The 23,957-nt window shown below is 39.5% G+C and overlaps 1 protein-coding gene across 14 annotated transcripts in view; it reads left to right on the top strand.

Annotated features, from left to right (window-relative positions):
• Positions 1-23,957, top strand: part of ERC1 (ELKS/RAB6-interacting/CAST family member 1) — a 290,009-nt gene that overhangs the window by 206,952 nt on the left and 59,100 nt on the right. The window lies entirely within an intron of this gene.

Consider the following 23,957-nt stretch of genomic DNA (forward strand, 5'->3'; position numbering starts at 1 on the left):
TTGCTTGATCCATCGCAGTTTTCTTTCTGTGCCAGGGTGCATGGGGACAGTTCTTTCCCTTCTTCACCTTCCATGGTGCTCATGACTGCATTCAGTCTCTTTTTATAAAAGCTGATCCTTTTCTCCTCCAACCTGAAAAGTTGAAGAAGTCCACTTCTAAGCCTGAATTCACAGCTAGAACTTTACCAACAACTTTAAATGCCACCTCTGGGATGTGACTGTGCAAGCTTACTTCCACTGAGACTTTACCTTCTCATATTAAAAGTTTATTTCTAAGCTAGTCTTGGAACATAAAAACATGTCTGTGATGGGTTATCTTTGGCTAAGGGCCAAACTTCCACCCAGCTGCTCATACACTCACCCTCCTCAACACAACAGGAATAGAAAATAGGATGAGAAGGCTTATGCATCTCAGGGAGATTGCTTACTGCTTATTGTCATGGGCAAAACAAACTCACCTTGGGGAAAATTATTGTACTGCCAATTGAAAAAGGTTTGGGTAGTGAGAAACTAAGGCAAACAATAAACCAGCACCTTTCCAGGTTTTGTCCGTTCTAAAATGTGTTTTCCCAGGGATGACACCAGCCTGGCTGAGGGGCTGAGCTGTGTCTTGCAGTGGATCCATTGGAGCCATCAAGAACTGGCTGTGTCCAGCACAGGGCAGCCCTGGTCTCTTCTCCCAGAGGCGCCTGCAATTCCTCCACTGACAACACCTCATCATGGACACCCAGTAGAGCATCAAATGTTTCTTTTTTTTTTTTAAATTTTCTTCATGGGGGAAGTTGTGACAGCATAACAACGCTTACTAATGTACTACCACTTGCTGAGTGAAAAAGAATGTTTTCTTCATAGTAAGAAGGAATTTATTTATCACATTGGGCGTTAACTCTTGCACGGATGTTGACAAGGCCGCTGGTACAGGAGGTCAGGACTACGTGAGGAGGCTCTACTCTTCTGCTAAGTGTAGGATATGTAAAAACGTGTTTAAAACATGTAAAAGCACTTCTTCATGCAGCAGGTACTGAGGCTTTGTGGCCACAGAGAAGTCTGTGCTGTAGAGACAGCGTCAGCTGGATCAAATGTGGCTTAAAGAGATTCATGGACAATAGGTCCATAAGTGGATATTAAAATGAGGTTAGACAGGGATGTGCTCTGTAATGTCCTTAATACTGTAATTCTCAATGCTGGCAGAATATGAGGTGAATAGACCAATAGGCTGCAGTATAGATTACAATAGAACTGAAAAAGTGCAACCAAGAGAAGGCATGGCAGTGAGGTCTGAAAGGCTGCAATTCCAAAATGTATTCTGGAGAACACTAGGGAATTTTAAAAGATTGTGTTTAAAAAAAAATAAAAAAAATCTTCGTATGTTTTCTCTTTTTGGTGCCCAGATTAACTAACACCAGTATAAAGAATGCCAAGAAGATCTAAAGAGGAATATAACAAATGGGAAGAGAACCAGAGATGCAGGTAGTGAGGGAAAATTAACCTGTTTAAGGAGCAGGAACTGAGTATTAGTCAGCAGAATAGTTTTAGACTGTGAAAGAAAATTTCATGTTACATGACGTGAAGTTAACAAATACAAAGAGATCAAATTCATGGGAAAGCTGGAGTTACATCCCTGTAGGTACTGAAATTAAGGAGACAACACTGAGCCCAAATGAATTTGGAGTCAGTGACATGGTTCAAGGAAGACGCTGAGAAAATCGTGATTTTCTGGAAAGACAAGTGACAGAATTCTCTTTCTCCCATAGGTGAGTGTGGTATAACACTAAAAATCTACAGATATTTTTGTCATATGGCTTTAATCTTGTTTCTCTTAAGAATGCCTCTTTCTACAATGCTTCTGTATATTATCAAGTGTCAAAGTGGATCAGATCTAAGTGGTTAGTTGGAGTTGAGATTGCTTCAATTACCCTGATTGCTAGTGAAAACAGCAAGATTTGATTGGAGGAAGCAGATTTGGAGTTGTTTCAGAAGTGCCTACAAACGGCTTTTAAGAAGTTTGATCACACAGGGATTCTTTGCAACCTAAAAGTTATGTTTGCTTTAGCTTTCCCTATAAGTGGAAATATCTATTTGATTGCCTTTTGCTACAATTGCAATCACTGTTTTCATTCCTCCTTATTGTAACTTTATCTTGCTTTACCTCAGATTTTTCCATTCATTTCAGGAAATAGGAGCCTCACATGGTAATGCTTGTGAGTGAAGCCTGGTCCTTGGCATCCTGATGTTTGAACTTTATGGATTAGAATTGTTGACTCACAGCAATCAGGTTCACTCTTGTTGTGTCTGACAGGGAACAGAGGGGACTAAGCCAAAACCAGAGTCCCCACAGTAAGGGCACTAGTTGTGTCTTTTCCAAAGTGAATGGTTTCCCTTCTAAACAGTCTCTGGAAAGAAACTTAGTAATTCCTTAGGGAGGCAAGTTATAAAACTTGAGATGCAGATATTTAAATCCTATGAACCAGCCAGCAGTAGTGGAATTGGCTGTCAGAACTTGTAAAAATCTCAACCAATCTCTTTTATTGTCTTGTGGCTACAGCACTGAGGCATCTCAGCTTTTGCAGGGTGAACTTTCCCCACCATATCCTGTTTGCTACTGTTTATGTGTATGCAAAAGGCAATGTGAGTTATATCTAAAAGAAGCATCTTTAGGGTGCTGAAGTTTATCACAGAGATCCTTTCACCTGCTGAAATGTTTTATATCCATGATATCAGAGGGGCTACAGAATTGACTGGAGTCCAGTCTTGGATTTATTCAGTTTCAGTACTTAAGTGGTGCTGCAGGCAGTATTTCAGATGCTTATATACAGTATTTTGAGCTGTGTAATTTTCACTGGAAGTTGTTGAACATATGGAGGAATTTCCATTTGCATGCCAGTTAAGAGTTCTAGAATGTTTGGGAAGTATTACCTCTCTGCTGGTATATCAATCTAGATTATTCAAGAACTTCATAAAAAAATTCTCCTACCTGCTGTTCCCTATCTTATGTATGATGTTACCACAATTTGGAGTATAATGTGACCCTAACTAGAAATATCCTTCCTAATCACAAACTGAAACTCAAGGAGAGTAGTTCTAATTTGGTAAGACTCCCTATCTTGTGCATCAAGCCTTAGAAAATATTTTTCCATTCAAGCTATGGACACCAGTCTGGTTCTAGTTAGAATTCTGTTGACCTAGACAGCAGACTAGTTTCTGGAAGTCTTCTGATAGCCATAGCGGGTTGAATAGGAAACTGTACTGCACTTGAAAGTGATTATTTGGTTGTATGTGATGGCAAGGGAGTGAGCTTACTAAAGAACAGTAAGAAAGGAATAGACAGAAAAATCAGTATGGCTGGCAGTCATTTCGATGATAAGACATTAATTCAGTCATTCACGTGGTCCACCTTTTTATGCAGTGACCAGGATATCCCTAGAGAGCCACAAGAAGTATCTTGTTATTTGTTTCTTTTGAGAGACACAAAAATCCTGAATACTGTAGTTTCTTGGCATGCAATATAAGGTCTTGATCTGATTGTGTGTGCATTTTATAAACGTACTTGATTCTGGTGCATTAAACCTGTGACCCTCAGCTCCTTTGCCAGTTCAGGAACCAGTTGTAGACTTTCGATTTCACACATACCGGTATTACTATCGATTATGGAAATGGTGTAGCCTTGGTAACTTGGGTTAATTTTGAAACTTCATATAGAAGGAGGCAGAATGATAATTTTTAATAGTGTGGTTGCCCCTTGATTCAAAAAGAAAAATGGTTGCATGCAGGTTAACTGGAAGAAAAACAAATTTGAGCACAGAAATCAACATGTTAGACTATTGCTCTTCAAAATGTGCTCAAAACTGTCTAATTCTGTATTTATAACTGGATTGATTTCTTTCATTGAGTTGCATTTGCAGTACAGAATCTCCTGTCTTAGTGCAAAAACATCCTTTGGTATTTACAAAGTCCCCTACACTGACTGATAAGTTGGCTGCCCTTCAGGTCTTCCATCTGTCCAGTGCCATTAGCTCCAAATTTCTTCCGTGCTTGGTTTTGCTCATCACAACAGTCCAGACTCACCTATGTGGTATTTCAGAGGCCATTCATGATCCCTCTGGAACTGGATAGAACAGCTTCCGTTATCCAGTTGTGGTCACTGTGGTTTGAGGCAAATGTGGAAGTTGAAGGCTTAATCCTTAAGAATCAATCAATAAAACAATGTTTAATCTAGAAAATAATCCTGAGGAACGCAGTATTTCCAGTGGCAATTCCTTGTATCTGATGTATTTGTTTTCACAGTGCAGAGGACTAACTTTCAAACCTCACTTTTGGTTGGACGTGCAGAGGAGATTTTGCAAAAGTCCACTTGTGCTTTTACCTTTTTTTAAATGCAAAACTGTCTTCTACACTTTCTTAAAGTGGAAAGCGTTTTGTTGACTTGGTATGAGTTTGTTTAATGACATAAAGATCATAAATGCAACATCAAGAGAATAAGAATCCAAAATACTTAAAATAGCTTAATATAAAGTGATGAACTTCATTGAATATGGCCAGTAATGGTCCTCAGTATTGTCTTTCCTTCTGCATAGGTAATGAAAAGTCAACCTACAATGCATCATATAGCCTAGTTTCTCCAGTAGCTGTCCTACAGTGTGGGTTTGAAGGTTCTGAGACTGAAAATTTCACCATTCCTGGGCATTGATAGAGAAGATAGTTTGCTGTCCATACAGTGATCACTACTCTGTCCTTCCTCTTGTCATCATTCAGCTCTCACACTGTAAAAGCTGATGTGTCGGTTGTGTGCAATTGCCTGGTTTAGATGTGTATAGGGAAATCCTCTCACGGCCGTAGTTCTAATTCCTGAAACTGCGAACAAAACAAATTCTCTCCTGCTCTCCTGCTGATTCATGGGTTTCTCCCTTTTGTTGCCCATCACTGATTCCAGGATGAGGTGCATGGCTTTCCCCGTTAGCTGTGAAGGGAGTCTGTGCATGTCATTCTGGGTGGTGAATTCTACTTATGGAGCAAGTGCCTGGTTTGAAGCAATGCTGAGAGTTAGAACATAAATAAGTGCCTTTTCAAGTGGCCCAGAGAGCTTGTTGAAGGCCTTTGGCATGATGTCTGCTCCACAGGTGCATTCCCAGAGTGCTGTATAATGACCATTAGCTTGAAAAAATACTGTAACAATATTAACTTCGTATTTTTCAGGGTGTTGTAAAAAATCATTGAATTAGTTAATCAGTATTAAGTCTCAGAGCTTGTTACATCATCCCAGTGCATTATTAGAATTTTTATTAAAATCACTTTGATGCTTAAGCTTTGTTACCAATTCAATACTTTTTCCTAAATGGTCATGAAATGTTATTACTTTTTGTTTGTACTATTTGAGCTATTCCTGTAATTAACCCTTGTCTTCCTCTCTGTAGTCTTTAGATGTATCAGCTACTTCTAAAATAAGTAGGTGCACTCCAGCAGGGACATGTGCTCCACTGGATTTAACGAAGTGTTTGGTTTTAGTTAAAACTTTTAATGTACATTTTAAGACTTCACAATTAACCTTTGTCAAATGTAATAATAATAGTAATAATTGAAGGCATTTCTGGTTTGAGAAAAACAAAAATATCTTAAATGCTTGCAGAGAGGTTTTTTAAAAATGCTTATATGAAGGTGCCTGGGAAATGAGGAAGGGCAGAGCCCCACTTTGCCACATTTTGACCTGAAGAGAAGTTTGATGGCAAAATTCCAAACCCCTAAAACCCTGGGGCTTCAAGTAAGCGTTGACACTGATGTAACCTGAGCAGTACAAATGAAGTTGCTTTAATACTGTGGATGTTCAGGAGCAGTGAATGCTAATGGAAAATACAGAAGTGCAGATAATGTACAGGAAGAGCCATTACGGATTTGCTTCACCAAGTCCTTCCTAAAGGGGTCTGTAAGGGGCCGCTGTGGTCCTCGGTGACTTATATCTGTGTTGCTTTCTTAACCATGCTCTAGAGGTAGGAAGTTGTAAGTCACAGCCTAAACACACAACTAATACCTTCTGCCACTTTAAAGGTCTGTGAAGAGTTTCTTTAATTGCAAAAGATGGCTGAAGCCTCACTCTGCCACATGCCCCTAATTTCCTTCCTTTTTCCCTCGTGCCAACTCCACCTGCTGTCCCCCTCTCCCAGCCCCGACACTTCTGTGTGCGGCTTCGTGTGAGAAGTGTTTTTATAGAGTTCACATGCTCAGGTGTCTGGGACCTGCACAGGCTCAGCCTGTGTACAGATCCAGTAGATGATCTCATGAATAGGCTCTGTGTGGTCAGCGCTGCTGCCGACACCTGAGGGAACCGGGTCTGTCTTTCCACGTTACCAACACAGAGCAGTCTGGAGTTAGAGTCGGCATGATGTGTGAAGATGATGCTTCTCAAAGCTACTTGTGCATGGGAGAAGGCTCAGAAGCTCAGTGAGAGAGCACTGGGTGCAGGGTGTATTGAAAGGGAGACATCTCTGCAGCATGGGAATGGTGTCACTGCGTTAACAACCACACTCAAGGCACAGCTGAGCCACATTCTGCACTGATAACACCTCTCTGGTTCTTGAACTGATTCATGTTCCTTGCATGAATGGTAATAACTCCTTCCTAGTGCCTACTTCCCTTTCAAGGATAGGAATTCTCTTTGAGAAATTAAACGCTCTCTAGAGTGTTTTAATGAAATCCAAGTTTTGTCTCTGAGTCATCAATTTTTCTCTGTCTCTCAGCCATCATCCTTATACTCCTCCCCAGAAACCCACTAACTAATCAACTTAGCATTGGGCATTCTGAAATGTTTGCTGAGAAAACAGCTCTGTTTTGACAGACAGCAATTATAGCACCTGGGCTATAGGCAGACTTTACAGCTCTTCTGGGAATCTCTTATGAATAGTCACCATGAGGCCAGCACAGCCCTGTGCAAACAAGCTTTGTAACCAAACTGAACTGAAACCCCCACTTCTTTTCTACCCACACCCTCCCCTCCCAAAAATACTGAATAGCATGGACGTTCCTCCTTTACATATTCTGAATCTGAATAAGTTCTTGCACTTTATAACAAAGTGCTCTTTAGATTTAGGGAGGGTTACCGTCTTAATCAGATGTGCTTGTTTGAAGTCCCATATATGGGAGTCTGCGTGTCATACAAACTCATTTTATGCTGTTGGATTTGAATTTGTTTTCTCGTAATTGGAGAACTCTGCAGAATGTATGAGAGCTCAGAGTGATTCAAGAACATGGAAAATTAAGAAGAGTATCTTAATCTAAACACAGCTTTTGTCTGCGTCCTTTGGGGAGGCAAATTTTCTGATACTGTTTCTCATGGTTATATTGCTCATCAGTCATAAATCATGGGTTTTTTATGGAAGCAGTGCAATGTCTGAGGTCACACAGTCAGTCCTCTGAGTCTGACCCATTTGAGTCTGTCTTGAAGAGCCTGGGATCTCTTCTCAGCTGCCATTTTTTTTCTTCCACTGCTTTGGTTTATGCCTCATCACTCATTGCTCTGAAAGGGTTTAGTAGAAACTAAAAGTTCTGTAGGTAGCATTCTTTCACTCTTTTCAGCAGTCTGTACTAGAGGAAAAGGAAAAGAAAAGTCTACAACTAGGTAACTAATTCAAGACATCAAAAATAGTAAAATGCTAATTTAAATAAAATAATATTGACTAGCTGTATTAATGAAAAACAGCCATTAATTTTAATGTTGGAAAGCTCTTATGGTGTGAGAAGCTTCTGGTTCTAAAACATTCTTTTTTCCCAGAGAGTCTTTCGGGCCATTACTCTCAGAAGTATTTTCTGTAGGCTGGAGTAGGTTATATTTAGTGTGTGTACTTTATTTCTGCTTCGAGAGCCGGCTCTCCTGCTCTATTTTTAAATGAACTACTTCAAAAATCTTTTGCAGCGAGGTGTACAAGACCGAAAACATAAATGACTGACTCTTCTGTGAAGAAGGTGTCTGTTCCAGTCAGGCTGTTATTGCTTTCCTCCCCTCAGAGTGACCTCTGCTATGAACATGCCCTGGCCTCCGTCACCGTGCTGACGGGGAAGAGGGGCTTTCATCCTTGTCTGAGCACACTGTTCCCTTTGCAGCCAGACGAAAAGGCGCTGATGTCTCTGAGGAGCACAGCGACAGCTCTGGAGCCACATGAAAGTGAGAAGTGTTAATCCCCTCGCCGTGGCTTGTGGTAGACTTTGGTTACCACGCTACGCCTCAGGTGATGCTTTCATAGGATGTGCTTGTCTGGAGGAGAGCAAAAAAAAGTTCCCTTGGTATTGGCTGTAACCTAAAAGCATCACCTGGAAAAGCTGGAGTTTGGCACGTTAGTGAGCTTTTCGTGGCATCTCTGGCATGTTGCACAAATGAGCTCTCGGGTCTAGATACCACAAATGGATGTCTTGATGGGCACAGGTGTGATATTGTTAGCTTTAAATAGAAGATGAGATAGAATAACACCTTCAAGTGGAGAGGACAGAGATGTTTCTCATTTCTACAGTTATTCTACTTAGCTACCTGTATCTTTCTTTTGTCCCTATCACTCCATAAGTAAAAAAGGCAAGATGTGTGAGAGGAAAAAAAAAAAATTATATTTCCTTTTACTTCTTTACTTTGTTTGGCATTGATATCATTTAAAAGAATGTTACTTGTCAGATTTTTTTAAACAGGATTCTAGATGAAACCTAAAAATCAAAACTTCCTTTTGCACTGCACCCTTGAAGCCACTCTATGTCATAGTTAAGCACTTTGCTGCAAATAATTAGGCAAAAATTCTTAGGGATCTCCCAGTGGTAAATTCTGTTTTATCTGAAGTTAATTTTGCTAAGCAACTTAATGTGCTATCCTGCTATAGGATGTCTTGAGATCTTGAAGGTCTTGAAGATGAATTGAAATAGGGGTTCTTTGACCAAAGCTATATATGTTCATTTAATAGAAAACCAAGAGATCATAAAGCATCCCCACAAGAGATAGGGTTATAATTACATTTCTCAACCTCTGGAAATTTCGCTTTGCAACCTTAAAATGTTTGGAGTTTATTTATTAAGGTTGATTTTATGTGTCTTTTTAGGTAGATAGATGAAATGTTGAATGTTTTTTGGGAACATTTGTTGAATAATTAAAACCATTTAGAAGGAAGTGGGAATCTTAATACAGCTCTTACTGTATGAAGTCAATGGGAATTTTGTCTTTGGCTTCAGAGAGGGCACCATTTGTATTTGTTAAGGTGATGAAATGACATCTGTTTTTTTCTTAATGCCAGCATTCAAATTATTTAAAACTTGTTCAATTATAAAAAATTCATGTTTTCTATTGATAGAAAAACAGTCACCATAATTAGAATTACTGGAGAAACAAAGTCAAACAAGACCTATTCCTTTCTTTTTTCTTCAGTTCATTGAGCCACTTGAGGTATTTTCAGCATGCCTGAAATATTTTTTCTGGTTTGTGACATCCTTGATTATTATATTGGATCATACAGGACTTGAACAGAAATGGGTTTGCCTTTCTTCCTAGAAAGTTGCTGTGACATTCCATATCTCTCTTTCCAATGTAAGAAACTGCTGAAGAAGTTATACTTGTGTTGGGGGTGGCACACCAAGGTTTCTGATATCTAAAAACACTAAGAGAAGTTGACTGAAGGGAATTTTGGCTCTGTGAAAGTTTAATAAATACTGGAATTCTGGTGAAATTCTAGAAGTTATGGAAATGCTAAAGTTCTGGGAGTGTTGCAGAATAACAGGCAGGATGGCTAACGTGCTATGAATTGATTAACTGTTACAGTTCTTGAGCAGAGTGATGAATAAGCTGATAAATTTCTCTGATAACATAAAGAATAGGCTTTTAATTAATACCAGTCAAATTTATATGTGTAAGATGAGTAATGTCAAAAATATGTTTATATGATTCCTTGATTATCTCTAAAGATTGGTTAAAACAAAAAAACCTTGTTCAATATAAGTAACCTCTTGCATTAAGTATAATTAGTCTTCTGTAAACGACAAATTCCCAACATTACCACAGAATCATAGAATGGTTTGGGTTGGATCCCTGAAGGATCATCTGGTTCCAACCCCTCTGCCATGGACAGGGACACCTTCCATTAGACCAGGTTGCTCAGTGCCCCATCCAACATGGTTCAGGGATGGGGCATCCACAACTGGGCAACCTGTTCTAGTGCCTCACCACCCTCACAATCAAGAATTCTTTACTAATATCTAATCTAATTCTGTCCTCTTCCAGTTTAAAGCCATTGCCCCCTTCTCCTATCACTAATGCCCTAGTCAAAAGTCCCTCAGTGTTACGTATTAACGCTGTATACACAGTATGCTCAAAGAGAACATTAGCTGTCAGCGTTTTCCAATCACAGTTAAAACTGAACAGTGATAATTATTTTTGTGCTTAGTAGATTTTGGTGCTAGGCTTGATGCTAATAATGGTTTTGTCAATGAGCTGGCAGAAGTATAAAATGACAGTGAATGGAACCTGCAGGTGATACAGAAAATGGCACAGTGTTCCCTAATGGTGAGAGCAGATGTGTAGGGCCATTTAAATTGCTTCTTAATATGAACTCATTTACACTAAGTGCGTCTGAACATTAAGCATATAAATCAGAACAATATGGAGTCTATTGTGCACTATTTTGAAAGGAGTGACTTGGAAAAGATCTAGCAATGTTATGGAAAAAAGCAGTGTGATGTTGGCGGCAGAAGGACTTTGGCTACATAGAAAGAGGATTAATGTACACGAATAGAATGAGGATTTTACTTCTGTTTTATAGGATAATTGATACAGTTGTCACAAGACTGTATAGTTCTAATATCTAGAAAATGAAGTAATAGTAATATTAAAACACTTTATTCCAGTAGAGACAGTCAAAACAAGGATCATTATCCAGAAACTGAGGACAGAAGAGTTAGAATTAGAAAGACATATGACTGTAGCAGGGAAAATTATTAACCACAGGGACAGACTCACAAGGATAGCAGCCAGTTCCTCATGGCTTTCAATCACAAGTGGATGTCCTTTCCTAAGCCCCCCTGAATAAATTATTGGCTTCAATGGGAGCAACTGGATACAATATAAGTATTTGTTCCGTACAGGAAATCGGACTGGATAAAATCAATAAGCCTTGACTCTGCCTACTGTAGGCTCTGAAACAATCCACCAAAAGTGAAGGACATCCTTTAAGGAGCATAAAACAAAATAAAATAAGCAGGGGGAAGAAGTTACTTTCCGCACAACTATTTTTACTTGTAGGAAAAGTAGTCATGAAACAAATAGTTTCAGGAGAGTTCTTTCTGGATAAATCTGATGGGTTTGCTGGTACTTATATCTGTTTTACCAATCCTTTTTGTTTCCTTATCTAGTTGGTTTTTTGGTGGTGGTTTTTTTTTTGTTTTGTTTTGTTTTTTTTTACTTTGGCCAGTTCAATAGCATTCTTAACTTCAAGTGATTGATGAATTCTCACCTAAATTTTCCCCAAATTTGCTCTCCTTTATCACTTACTCATATGTTCTTGTCCTCTGAACATACTTCAGATGTGTCTGTGTTTTCCATGAAGCAGCTTCCAAAGGACACGCTACCTTATTATGCCTATAGATTATGGCTATAGTTTTAAGATTTGAAAGAACTTTGAAGAGTGTATATAATCAGGATTGCTTCTACTATTTGCAGAGTGATTGTACAGAATGACTTACAGTCAGCAAAGTTGTAGGAAAGTCTTCCCTTCTGCAAATAAATGCTGGAAATGAAGGGTCCTTCCCTTTTATTTTTCATGTTTCTTATTGTTGACTGATGCATATTGAAAAAAATACGTACTCAAGTGAAACTCTTGTTTTGGTGATCCATTTTTCTTTTGTCCTGTTTTGTGTGAACATGGGAAGCCTCCATTTGAAGAGTGTCCTGTTGCTTCCAAGGAGAGCAGCAGAAATGCTGTCAGCAAGTGCCTCACCTTTAGCCGAGGGACAACTAGAATACCAGGCAGCCATGGCAGGCTGTGTTCCTCTACAGCCTGGAAGGTCTGTGTGATGTAAGTGTTTAGAGAGATAAGATTCCCAGAGTATTTAGAGCAGAAAAGACCCACTGCTTTGTTTCATGGCTTAAAATGAGTTCTCCTTTGTTCTTTCTCCTAAAAACGTAACCTGTGGCGTAAAAGCAATATTACTTTTAGCTGAGTGAGAGTTCTCAGGAGTCTAACAATGCCGTCATCTCTGTCACCACCTCAGTTTCTTTCCAGATGCCAAACCCAAAACTCAGATCACAGTCCTTGATCACAGTGAGAACATCCATATTACAACCTAAATTGCATGTCAATTTCTTCAGCTTGGGGGGAAAAAAAAACCCTTTTGGTGAAGGATCTGCTTGCAGACAGAGAAACCAATGAGTTCCCTTTCAATTCCCGTGTTGCCTTAACATTTTCAGTCAAATTTTTACAGCGCAGGAGAGACCTTAAAGCTAAAACGGAACGAAAAACAACAGATGGAGAGTATTTATTTCTTGGGTGGGGAGCTATGGCTGAAGAACAGGATTATATCAGGACGTTGCCTGCACGGTGTTGTCAGCACGGAAATGTGTTGCAGGAGGAGGGTTTCTGAGGGTGGTATTTGGTGCTGGAGGCAGCAGGGCCCGGGCAGCGCGGCCCGCGAGGAGAGGCGGCGGTGGGGCCGGGGTCTATTGTTTCTGTAAGCGGTTGCAGGGCTGTCCAGGTGTCCTGATTTAAAGGCTGCTCCTTGAGACAGGAAATTGTATCTTGTTCTGAGGTTTACTGTAATAAAGTACATAGTCCTGGGGGAATGTGCTGCTGGGCCCATGAATCACTTTATGGGCTGGCTGTTCTGACCTCAGCCCTGTGATTTATTCGCGCCATACCGCAGCAGGAATGGCAAAAATGTAACCGGCGCATGGTCTTCCCAGCCTCCCCCTTCCCAGCCCAGATGGGCCTTTAACTGGGAGGCTGCCATAAATCCATAAACACAGGTTTGCTCAGGGGCTGGCAGCTCCACTTGTCCTGCCCGAGAGCCCTCTGCTGTGTGTCTGCTGGGGATTTGGTGGTAGGGCAATCCTCTTGCTTCTCAGGTGTTTCCTTCGTAGTTTGGTGGCCTCATAGTTTCTTGTGTGTAGAAGTGAAGAATCTCAGTGCACTCGTGGTGCTCCTGGCAAAAATGAGGCATCTTGAAGCGTGCAAGTTTTTGGTAATCCCTTTTTCCCTTTAAGCTAACAATAAACAACAACAAAAAAGGAGACCCTACTGTTTTCAGCTCTGTTTTACAGATTTACCAGATGTACCCTTAAGTAAATAGCAGCATTTGCATTTACAGAGGTAGTAAAATGATGTGCTTGTCTTTGAACCACAAATGGCAGGCATGAAGAGTAGATCCTGACTCTCAACTCCACTAAGCCATGTTTCTGTTTTCAATTGACAGTGTTTGTTTACATGTTTTGCATTTAGCAGTTGTTAGTTTTAAAAATCTAACGCTTTTCTTTGGTGGTGGTCTTTCCATCTCAGCCTTTAAAACATTTATTCTGCATGAAGCATCCTTACGTTTTCCTGTAAATTCGTTGGTCCATACACTTCAGAAAATGCTCATTTTTGCTGATGTTGTACAAAATACCTAGTTCTTTTGGATAGGTTTAGGATTAAAAGTTGTCCACGTCACTCATGTTCATGCTGCCTCTTATTTTCTGCCCCTCTTCCCTGTGAATGTCCATACAACTGAGTGTAAGCCTCCACTGTATATTCTTCCCATGCATTTGTCTGGTTTAATCTGATTGATTTAAATAGTTTAGACATTATAGGGAACTGACAGCAAGAACCTTTAATTTTTCCTTTAATTAGTTTGTAAATAGGACTGTTAGCTGTAACCTGTTTAGCAGTCCTTGTTCCTTGCAACACACTTGATTTTTTCCCTTGACCTTCTCATCCTGAAGTCAACCAGGGAAAAAATGCACCATTTTTCCACGAAATAAAGAAAATTTAAATATCTTGAAATTCAGCGAGAAACTTTTTTGCACACAAGTCTCAATAATTAAGTAGATGCTGACTGATACTTCTTAGCAATTAAAGGGCAACTATACAAAAATGAGCAAGAGGTTACTTAGAAGAAGGTAGGGGAACTTCCACTGGTCTATAGTATAGGCAGGTTTTCATGAGAGCCAGTTTTTTGTGTGATACAAGCTCGTTTAAGTCTGTTCCTTCTATTTCATATCCTTGAAATTGGAGGGCTTTTACTTTTTCTGAGATTAGAGTTATATCTGTAAATTTACATGAGATCATGTTTCTTCAATAAAGCAGTTTACTTGGGATTTTTGTTTAAACTACAGGATAAACACAGCTTCAAATTTGTTCAGTTGAAGAGGTGTTGGTAGCTAGAATGTGCTAAAATGAGGTTTTTTGCAATTCCCTCACTTATGAATGACTTCCTCTCTCACTTTCTATGTGTTTCTTAAGGTTCATGCAGCCTGGGTCTCTTCACAAAACAGACAAAACCAGCTTACTTTGAGATTGTTGAGCTTCTCTTTATTTTAATAAAACTCTAAAATCTGTACAAGAAAAAAGGCTTTACATACCATTATGTTTAGCAGGGATCTGATAATAAAGGGTTGTCAAGGGTCTCTTGGCATGGTTTAGATCAGACTTAACAGTGCTTCGTTCTGGAGCAACTGAACGTTTTGCAGCATGCAGCTCCAGTTTCATCTGAAGAAGAACAGGGGCTGGGTAGAGATAAAAATGGAAAAGAAGGCAGTAGGATGCTCCTTACTTACTGTAGAACGCCAGGTGCTTCAAACATCTGGAAAATTTTCTTCAGAGCGTATCAGAAAATACTGTAGTACCCATTCAAACAAATCTTCTGCACTCAGAGACTGCAAGTAGCTACACCTGCTTTCAGACCTGGATCTGAAAAAGGAAATTAAATGAAACCTCTCAGGCCCCTTCTGCTGCAATTACAGAACTAAATATATCCAAATTTTATCCATAGCCCCTGACACCTGCTCCATTCCTGTCCTCAAGCCTTTCAACAACTCCTGCTTGCTAAGAAACACTTTTTTTGGCTCTACTTAAGTAGCAGTCATTGGAGCTACCAGGATCAGGAGGCAAAGCGATGCCTCAGTGTTTAAGGAAACTGCATCCAGCCTCTTTTCCCCTGATGCTGTTATTCCTGTCCTTATCCAGAGGTGTGGCATTTCTTATACTCTCTTTTTAATCCACCTCCTGGGCAGCAGCAGCAACCAAAGAGGACTGAAATACAGGTGGTAAGCATCAGGATTAGCATGGAATAGATCAGCCTTAGTGCTGCTGTTTTACTACCACCATCTTTGCAGAATTGATGTAAACAGTCACATATATTGTGTCTGATTTTATAGGGAATATATCTCTTTAGAAATCAGACAGTGGGGTTCTAGAAGAGAGGCCTGGACAATCATACTAAAGAACCCTCAGAGAAGAGGGAGTAGGAACTCAGTTGAGACACATCCAGGTTGGTAGTTGGATAGACAATACATGATTAAAGCAATCTGTAACTCTAGCAAGAAAATTTGTTGAAATGCAGTGGAAAATTGAGATGTTTGTAAAAGAAGAACAAAATGAAGTAGCTCTACCCATTTGGTATGTAATGTGAAACCAGATGTCACAGGGATAACAGCAATTAATGGGAAATAGAATAATATTCACAACTGGAATGTGGGTACAAGTGGTTCAGGAAGGCTAAAAATGAAAGTACAGCTGGTGTATGTTAATGATACTGGAGATTCTGAGGAAATAAAGAAGTGATAGCATAAGTTATAGCATTACTTTGAGTCAAAATAACATGAGGATAATAAAAGGAGTTAGCAAAGAGAATGGATGGAATACTGCTATGAAGTTTAGGTGTAGAGTTGTGGTAGATGTAAATAATAACAGAGAAATGTGGTTTTGTAGGAGATGTCTATTTATTGGATGCAAATCAGAGAAACTGCAGGGCTTGTTAACTCAATGATTACTAGATCACCACAGGGTAATGTTGGTTCAAGACTTCAGGACTGTAGTAAGTGTTGATGATACCAGAGAAGAAGTCATCACCAAAACCAACTTCAGCTGTAATGACCACAAATTGAGAAAACTTATATTTAAATAAAAAAACTATGCTAATAAAGTGAAGTTTTCAGTTTCAAAGTAAAACACTGAAAAACTGAGACTGTTAGGTAGCAAGTAAATTGGACAGAAGGACTCAGAGATTCAAATGTAGAGGAAACAGGGAATTTATTTACGTTAAAAGTCCAAAACTATAAGGACTTTGCATCCAAAACAAAGGGAGAAAAGTTTAAGAAAGAGTTACAGAGCTGTGTATCTGCATCCAAAAGGTAATTAGAAGCAGCCTTAAAAAGAAAAAGAGACATTTCTGGGAAACAGAAATTACAGGAATAAAGTGAGAATTAGAGCATCCAAAAGAGATACAAATAAATAATAAACATTTTATATAAAATTTTTATATATAATTTTATATAAACATCCCCTGATCAGGAAAAGAAGTGGAATCACAATACACTGAGGATAGGAATAGTGTGAATATGGCCCCAGAATTAAATAAATGCCTTTGCCTTGGGCAAATAGATAGATAAAATATAAAGAAAGGCAGGTATGATCACCTGTCAGAATGACTCTGTCAAGCATCAAAATGAGACAGATGCAGAAATTCAATACATTATACTAACCAAAAATAAGTCATGATAGTCATTTAGAGGGAGGTAGATTCTCTGTCAGTTTGATTTGAGTATAAATATTGGATAGTTTTCATGAAACAACTAAGTTATGAATCATGACTTGAGTTTTTCACATGATCAGGAACCACAGTAAGACTGCACTATTGCTGTCATCATTTTCATGATATAACTGAAATTTCTTTCTGCCGTCCTTCACCTGGGTCTGATTCACAAAGGCATAAAGACAATTGTTTTCCCTCTAGTAATTGTGGTTGTTTGGTATGTTATAATCAATGTGAATTCCATGATTCACTTTCCATTCTTACATTTTGGCACTGCTGGCTGTGGCAGCTAAGGGTTTGACACTGTCACGGCATCATGAAGAACTGCAGCTCCTCTCAGGATAAGGAACCTGTGGTCAGATTTGGGTTCCTCATGTTTATTCAGGGCTGGGTTTTAAGTGGCTCACCAGGCTGCTGGGATACACAGCCAGCGGTGCCGACACCAGGGACGGGGCAGGAACCTGAAATTGGGAGAGCAGAACCATCTCTTTCAGCAAGAGCCTGTCTTGTGTCAGCTTAAGTCGATTGTGAAACCACGTGCTAGCCTAAAGCTCAACCTGTACTTGACCGTGTCCCAGGAAAAGAAATTAGAGCTGCCTTTCTTACAAGGCCGTTTTTCAAAATCTGGTGGATGTATTCTGGTGGCCTATATTGCCTGGATGGAAAACATGCCTTAAATTTGTGCTGTATTCGCACTGCTGTTAAACTGCAGATGAAGAAAGAACTCCAGTTTCAGGACTCCCCTCTCAGAAAAGCCAGCTCTGCGGAACTCGAGAGCCTTGTAAGTACTTCTGTCTCTCATCCAGCTTCTGCACCGAGTGCTGGGAAAACAAGGAAAGTTGTCTTAAAAGATTGCTACCCTTTATAGGGACAGATCTCCCTTAACATCAGGTGCCAGGATTGAAAGTTCCTTCTAAAATATGCCATCTTCGAGAACTTACACTCTTCACAGGCAAGTAGGTAAGGCTCTTGTACTATCGGTTTAGCAGCTGCAATATGCAGCAGCCACTTTTTCACTGAAGGAATTAATCAATAAAAATAGTTCAGGAAATTAGTAGTGGGTTTGAAAGTTCCTCTGCGAAAGTCTTAGATTTTTTTTTTTTCCTGGATATGCTGGCAGACACAGTCTAGGACTGTAGTGCAATTCTGAGTGCTCAGAGCTGAGACACGAGCTGGGCTAGGAACTGCAAATTTTTACCTCAGGTGCCAAAGTGGTAAAATTAAAATGGAAAGCTTAAGTAAAAGAAGGGCTAAAACATTGGTGGGAAAGCTAATATAAAATATTTATAGGACTACTTGTGATTTTATCAAATATGTTGAGGGAAAGGACTTTGAAAGGCATTGGTTATTGATCCTAGTAACGAGTAATGCTTCTGTGATCCTAGAAAATTAGGGTGTTAGAGAAAATGTGTGTAGGAAAATATATTATAGGTCTTTTTTTTTTTTTTTTTATGGAAGGATAGTACAAGTGGTAATGCTTCCTGTGTCTGAAATTAATGTTGATTATTATCACATCATTCATACAATGGAAAATTAAAGGGGCATCACTTTTGTGACTACACAACTGTATTCCCCAAGCATTTGTATTTTTATCTCGTTTTCCAGTTGTGGTCACATGTTTGCAATGACATTATAAAGGTGTATATTCAGAAGGCTTCAATTTGCTGATGACAAAAAAAAGGCTTGTTTTCATCTCACTTGTTTTGCTTGCATTTTCAATTTCTTTTTTGGTAGCTGTGAGAGTGTAGATCAGGAGTGAGAAAGACTTCTGATATGCCATCCAGGCCAGGCAAAGGAAGTGTGCAGATTCAGGTACAGGAATGGAAGGAGTGTGGTATTATCCCTTTTGACTGAAGGTGTAAGTCTGCATTTGGGAAATTAATTTGCACCCTGAGGTTGGATTATTCCCAGCCGTAATTAAAAGGAGCAGGTAGTACCTATTGCCAAGTTACATTTTTTTCCTGCTCTCTTGCAGCAAGGGGTTGCTACTGTTTCTTTTGGATAAAAGTTTGCTCACTTTGGGATACTTTGAGATGCATCTTAAACACTGCAGAAATTACAACCGGTGCAGAATTTGGCAACTTGCTTATTAAGTGAGGTACTGGTCTATTAGCATCGCGAAATGTCATTCACTGGTCTGACTGCCAGTATTTCTCAAGGTTACTTTTAAGAACCAAATCGTGACACCCAGAGCTCTGTGAGGACTGTCTCCTCCCTGTGAGGTACTGACAGGATGGTGGCTGTTAATTGCCGGGATCTCAGGGTGATAGAAAGTGGAATCTACTATCCACATGGTTCAGAGCAGCTGAAGTTTCTTAATTTTCTGAAGATGTTCTATAACCAGCAAAAAAGGTTGAGTTTGGAACTACCACTGTAGTGGCAGACACAGTTTATGACGAGAAGGATGATGTTGGTGCCAGGGGACCTGTTTGGTGTGCTTTATTAATAAATTACTTTTTCAGGGTTTATTAAGTGTGACCCACCCAAACACTGTCATTCTACTAAACTCATGAAATTACTAAATACCGTGTCCTAATGCTTTTATGTTCTAAGCTGTCGCCTGTCTGTCTAGATCTCATAATACTGCAGTACTGCATCTGAAACTCTTTGCCTTCTAGTTCTTTATGTTGTTGTCACACCATGGGAGGGTTTTTTAATTAATTTGCAAATAATACAGTTCTTCTTGTAATGGTGATTCACCAGGGTAACTTTTAGAAATGTCTGTGATAGAAAAGATTAAAAGCTTTTATCAACCTTTTCTTTAGGCTGTGAGTAAATGCAGTAGGCAGAAATCAGACAGCTGAAACAAGTGCCAGTTCTTTCATTCTGGGGTGACTGATGCCCTTACTGTGAGTCAACAGTTTATGAAAAAGGAGAAAATTTCCATGTGTACTAAAGGCTCAACAACCACCATTACAGTTCATCCTAATTTGCCAGGTTGAAAATGCTGGCAGGTTAATCATCCCTCACAGGAGAGCAGCAGTCTCTGTTGAAGGAACTGACTGGATTGCCGTGAGATTATAGCTACCTGAGCTCTTCAAATTTGTGTTGGACTCCTAAATGTTGTAGTTTAATGCCAATCAGAAGGAAAACGGATTTGATCCCTATAATGCAACTAGGCCTGATGGGATTATCCCAGTTCCTCTGGGACATTAAAATCAAAGCTGCTGCTGATCTCAATACTGCTTTTATATTATCTCATACATGCTTTCAGAAATACTCCACATTTGAAGAAATCTCATAATTTAAAATAAAATGTTATAGAACAATGTGTTTATAACATTTCTACATGGAACGTGTGTTCTCTCTGGCATATGTAAACATATTCTTTTAATGCATATGTATAGTTTTGATGTTTTGAGGCATCATTAATTCAGCACTGTTTGCAGCCCTGTTATTCTTTCTAATTATACAACTGATAAATATTCCAGTGTTATGACCCTGAGAACAGTACTGCAAAGTGAAAAATTGCTTTCTGTTGTGTTTTACCAAACAGATTCCTCTCCTTCATTAGGAAGGAGCTGTGAAGGAATTATGTAGTCTCTTGAAACCAAGTGCTGTAGAAACCCATTTGAAAACATCTTGATTCTATTAGTATTTGTAAGCCAGAGGACAAACTTGGCTACCCTGGTAGTTAAAACATTTTTAGTGTTGTGGATGAACCTTTTTTATTACTACTTATTGGACTTACCCTGCTAGAGCTTATTATGCAGGAATCCAGCACATTAGTCTTGCAGTGCTGAGGGTTACTGAGAAGTTAGAAAGTCTCGTGTCCCCATTTGCAGAAATATGTGGTGGTTCACCAAAGAGGAAAAAGAGGAATGAAACAAGACTGGCTGTGTGCAGTACTCCCAGGAGATGTGTTATGGTTTTGACCACACTGCACACTGGGGTCTTTTGGTGCTAGTAGGAGTTGGTAACTGAATCTGTATGAGCTGTAGTTTCTTATTTTCTGAGTTCATTCAAATACTTGGTCACTCAAACTACCAAATCACTTATTTATCCTCACCCAAGCCATACAAGAAATCTCATCTGTGCATGTCTTTTTTTCTAGGGCCTCTGTAAGCACGAGATCAAAGTACTCCAGAGGCAGCTCTACTAACATCTAACTATTCTGTAGCCTCCTATTTAAAAAAGACAAACCCATCTTTCTTTGCATTATTTTTGTAAGATTGCAAGCAGAACAAATATGTTGATAATCATCTTCAAATTATACCTACCACTGTCTCTTAAGAATTTAACCTGCTGGTCTTAATACAGCTCCAGTCTGTATTGATCATGATCCACATTCACTGAAAGGCTTCAGCTTAGATAGAAGAAAAAAAATAAATCCTCCTCTTTTTGTGCAATTTGGAGTTAATCTTGAACCTGTTTTCAATAGATTTTTCTACACTGTTTCCATTTTGGGTTTCCTTTGGTAATATTCAGTCTGTTTTAAAGCCTGCTTACCTCTTGTGAGCTGCTACACAGCTCGGTTCGGCCTCCAGAACCTGCCCAAATGGAGAGAGAAACAGGCAGTTTTCCCCTGCTCAGTTGATGTTGCCACAGCTAAACTACTACCAGCACCTGAAATGCCTGAACTAACTTCAGTGAGCTGTGTCTGTTTAGTGACTCTGGCATTAGCCAGCATTTTAGAAGATCAACCACCTTGGGTTGTGCAGCAAGTACGTGTTTTACCTGCCTATTAGAACATTTCAGGACTCCCCCCAGTGCTCTGAACTGAAGAAGTTCAGCCTGTACCACCGACTGAGCCTCTAGGACTGCCTGCAGCACTGCTGACAGATAGGTTTGTTCACATGCTACGAGCACCATTCACACAGCAGCCCATTTTCTCCTTCTTGCCACCTCATCTGTCTTACAGCATGTTCTTCTGGTCTCCCTGGGGATAACAGCTCTCAAGAAAAGAAACAAGTCACTTTTGTAGTGCTCTTCAGTCACAAACCTTGTCTTTTGCTTGGTGATATTTGCTTTTTGTGGTCTTTTAGAATTGTTTTGGCAGCTCCAACCTCTGTTGAGAACAATAGCACACCATTACAGACAGAGCTGACAGCGACACTTGCACTTCTCCCATATGAAACAGTATACCTTGAGCTTGCAGAATTCAAAAATGGAGCTAAAATGCCTTTATCACATCACATTTTTCTTTCTTTTGTTCAAACCTCATCTTGTTTCGGTTCTAGAAAACAATCAGAAAGCCTTGCACCTCTCACCCCACTTCTTGACCAGCACCCCTGCCTCACTTTTCTAAGGCAGGGTGGCAAAAATTTTTCAGCACCAAAAAGAGTTGTGGACTGTTATCCCTATCTCATTTTCCTGGCCTTGAGGTTTTCACTTAAGAAGTAAAGATGGGCAACAAAGGATTTGGTTGCAGAAGGTATATGCCTTATGTGCTATTTGAGCACCTCCAATTTCCATACCAGAGTAATGGCTGTGGAGATAGTGTTACTGAGATATTCTTGGCTCTGGTCCTGAATCATCAGCAAGGATTGTGGGTTTACTATTAAAAGAATAAGTGTTTCTTTAGAATCAAAACAGATTACTCTAAAGCAAGTGAAAATGACCAGAGCTCCAAGCCAGCCTGTCTTTCCCAGGATACCGATAGCTAGAAAAAAGCAGAGGTCATGGATCATGTTCTGTCACTTCACTCTATTGGTATTTTTCATGTTTCAGGCAGACATCCAAAACTGTACACTTTTCCACAAAGCAAAAGCAACAGAAACAAAATGGCAATAATAACACACCCACTAACCATCGTTCCCACACCTACAATCTTGACACTACAACTGGGAATCTGATGTGCACCTTTTCCTTTCTTCTACTCTTTGCCTCCATTAAGTCATCAGAATATTTGTATTTCTTCATAGCATTAATGTATTTAGAATATCTTTCTCTTATCCTCAAGTATCTAAAGAAATTTGCTTAACTTTGTGGTATTACGTTTCAAAAGGCTAGGAATAATTTAAGGAGCTAGTTTTTCCAGATATGATCTAGACAGGATCCAAGTACTCTCTGAGCTGAATCTGTGAGATTTTTAATGTGCTGGTAATTCATTTAAAGCAAGCTAACTCTCTTAGCATGTACAAGAAACACCTGTGTAAACCCAGAGAGAAATTCTACCTACAGAAAGTCCATTGTGTGAGCCCATTCTGCTGTCAGATGATGAACAGTTTTGTCTGTTGAAACACACCTTTTCCTCTTGAAATACATGATTCTTTCTCAGTTTTTGACACAGTGGCTTCACTGGGGATCCTGATAATAAACTTGTTTGTATTGATTGCTGCAGCAAAACTTAGGCTATGGTTGGCGTGACTGAAGAGAGGAGGAGAGATCACCTCTTAGCAATTTTATTCTTATGCTCTAGTTTCTTCTGCTGTGCAGTGATAGAGGTCTTAAGGTTTCACTCAAATATTTCTAAGAGCTCAGTCACAGACTGGGATAAGAAGAAAGCCAGGTCTTACACTGGTCACCTTCTTCTGGCCTAAACCTGGCGATGTGTGAGCAGAAGTTTTTCTTCCATCCCAGCTCTTGCTCATCTGAAAGCAGTCATCATCACTCGTGGGTGAATGTCTTAGCAAAGTTTCACACCTTTCAAGTGGGAGCAGTAGTAGTATCATCTGTAGAAGATGACAGGAGCTTAATAAATGTGCTGTCTAACCCATGCAGCTCTCAGAGTGCAACAACCTCAGGACCTGTGGTCGCTGCTCTGGGGCTGTGGAGAGAGCGTGCTTGTCACATAACTGTGGGCAGAAGTGCTGGGCTGGTTGCTGCCAGGCTGGGTTATTAAGCTGTAGCCCTGAGCTGCTCCTCAGAGGCTACTGTTGTCTCAGATCTTTCAGCAGGGTGGCACATGTAGTTCTTTCCTGATACCATTCTATTAGAATGCTTTCCTTGCATCTTTAATAAAAGACTTCAGTGTGAAGGCAGTGTTATTCATATAATAATTGCTATTGACACGATTAGCAAAATTCTTTTAGTACATTCGATTTTTTTTTAAATCTTTCCCTGAGATTATCAATATTAACATGCTTTTGTTTATAAACTACAGCATATAAAATTTTTTATTATTTGGGAATTTGATTTTTTTTTTATTATTTAACTGCATTTTCAACTACATCTTTAGGTGAAAGGAAATCTGTAGTATTCAATTTATCTTTCATCATCACTTCTGCATGATGTCATCTGTCATACCACCACCACCTCAAATGGTTAGGACTTCATTTTATTCC

This window comes from Myiozetetes cayanensis, unplaced genomic scaffold (genome assembly GCF_022539395.1).
Source record: "Myiozetetes cayanensis isolate MyiCay16 unplaced genomic scaffold, myiCay2020 scf3, whole genome shotgun sequence".
Lineage (NCBI taxonomy): Eukaryota > Metazoa > Chordata > Aves > Passeriformes > Tyrannidae > Myiozetetes > Myiozetetes cayanensis.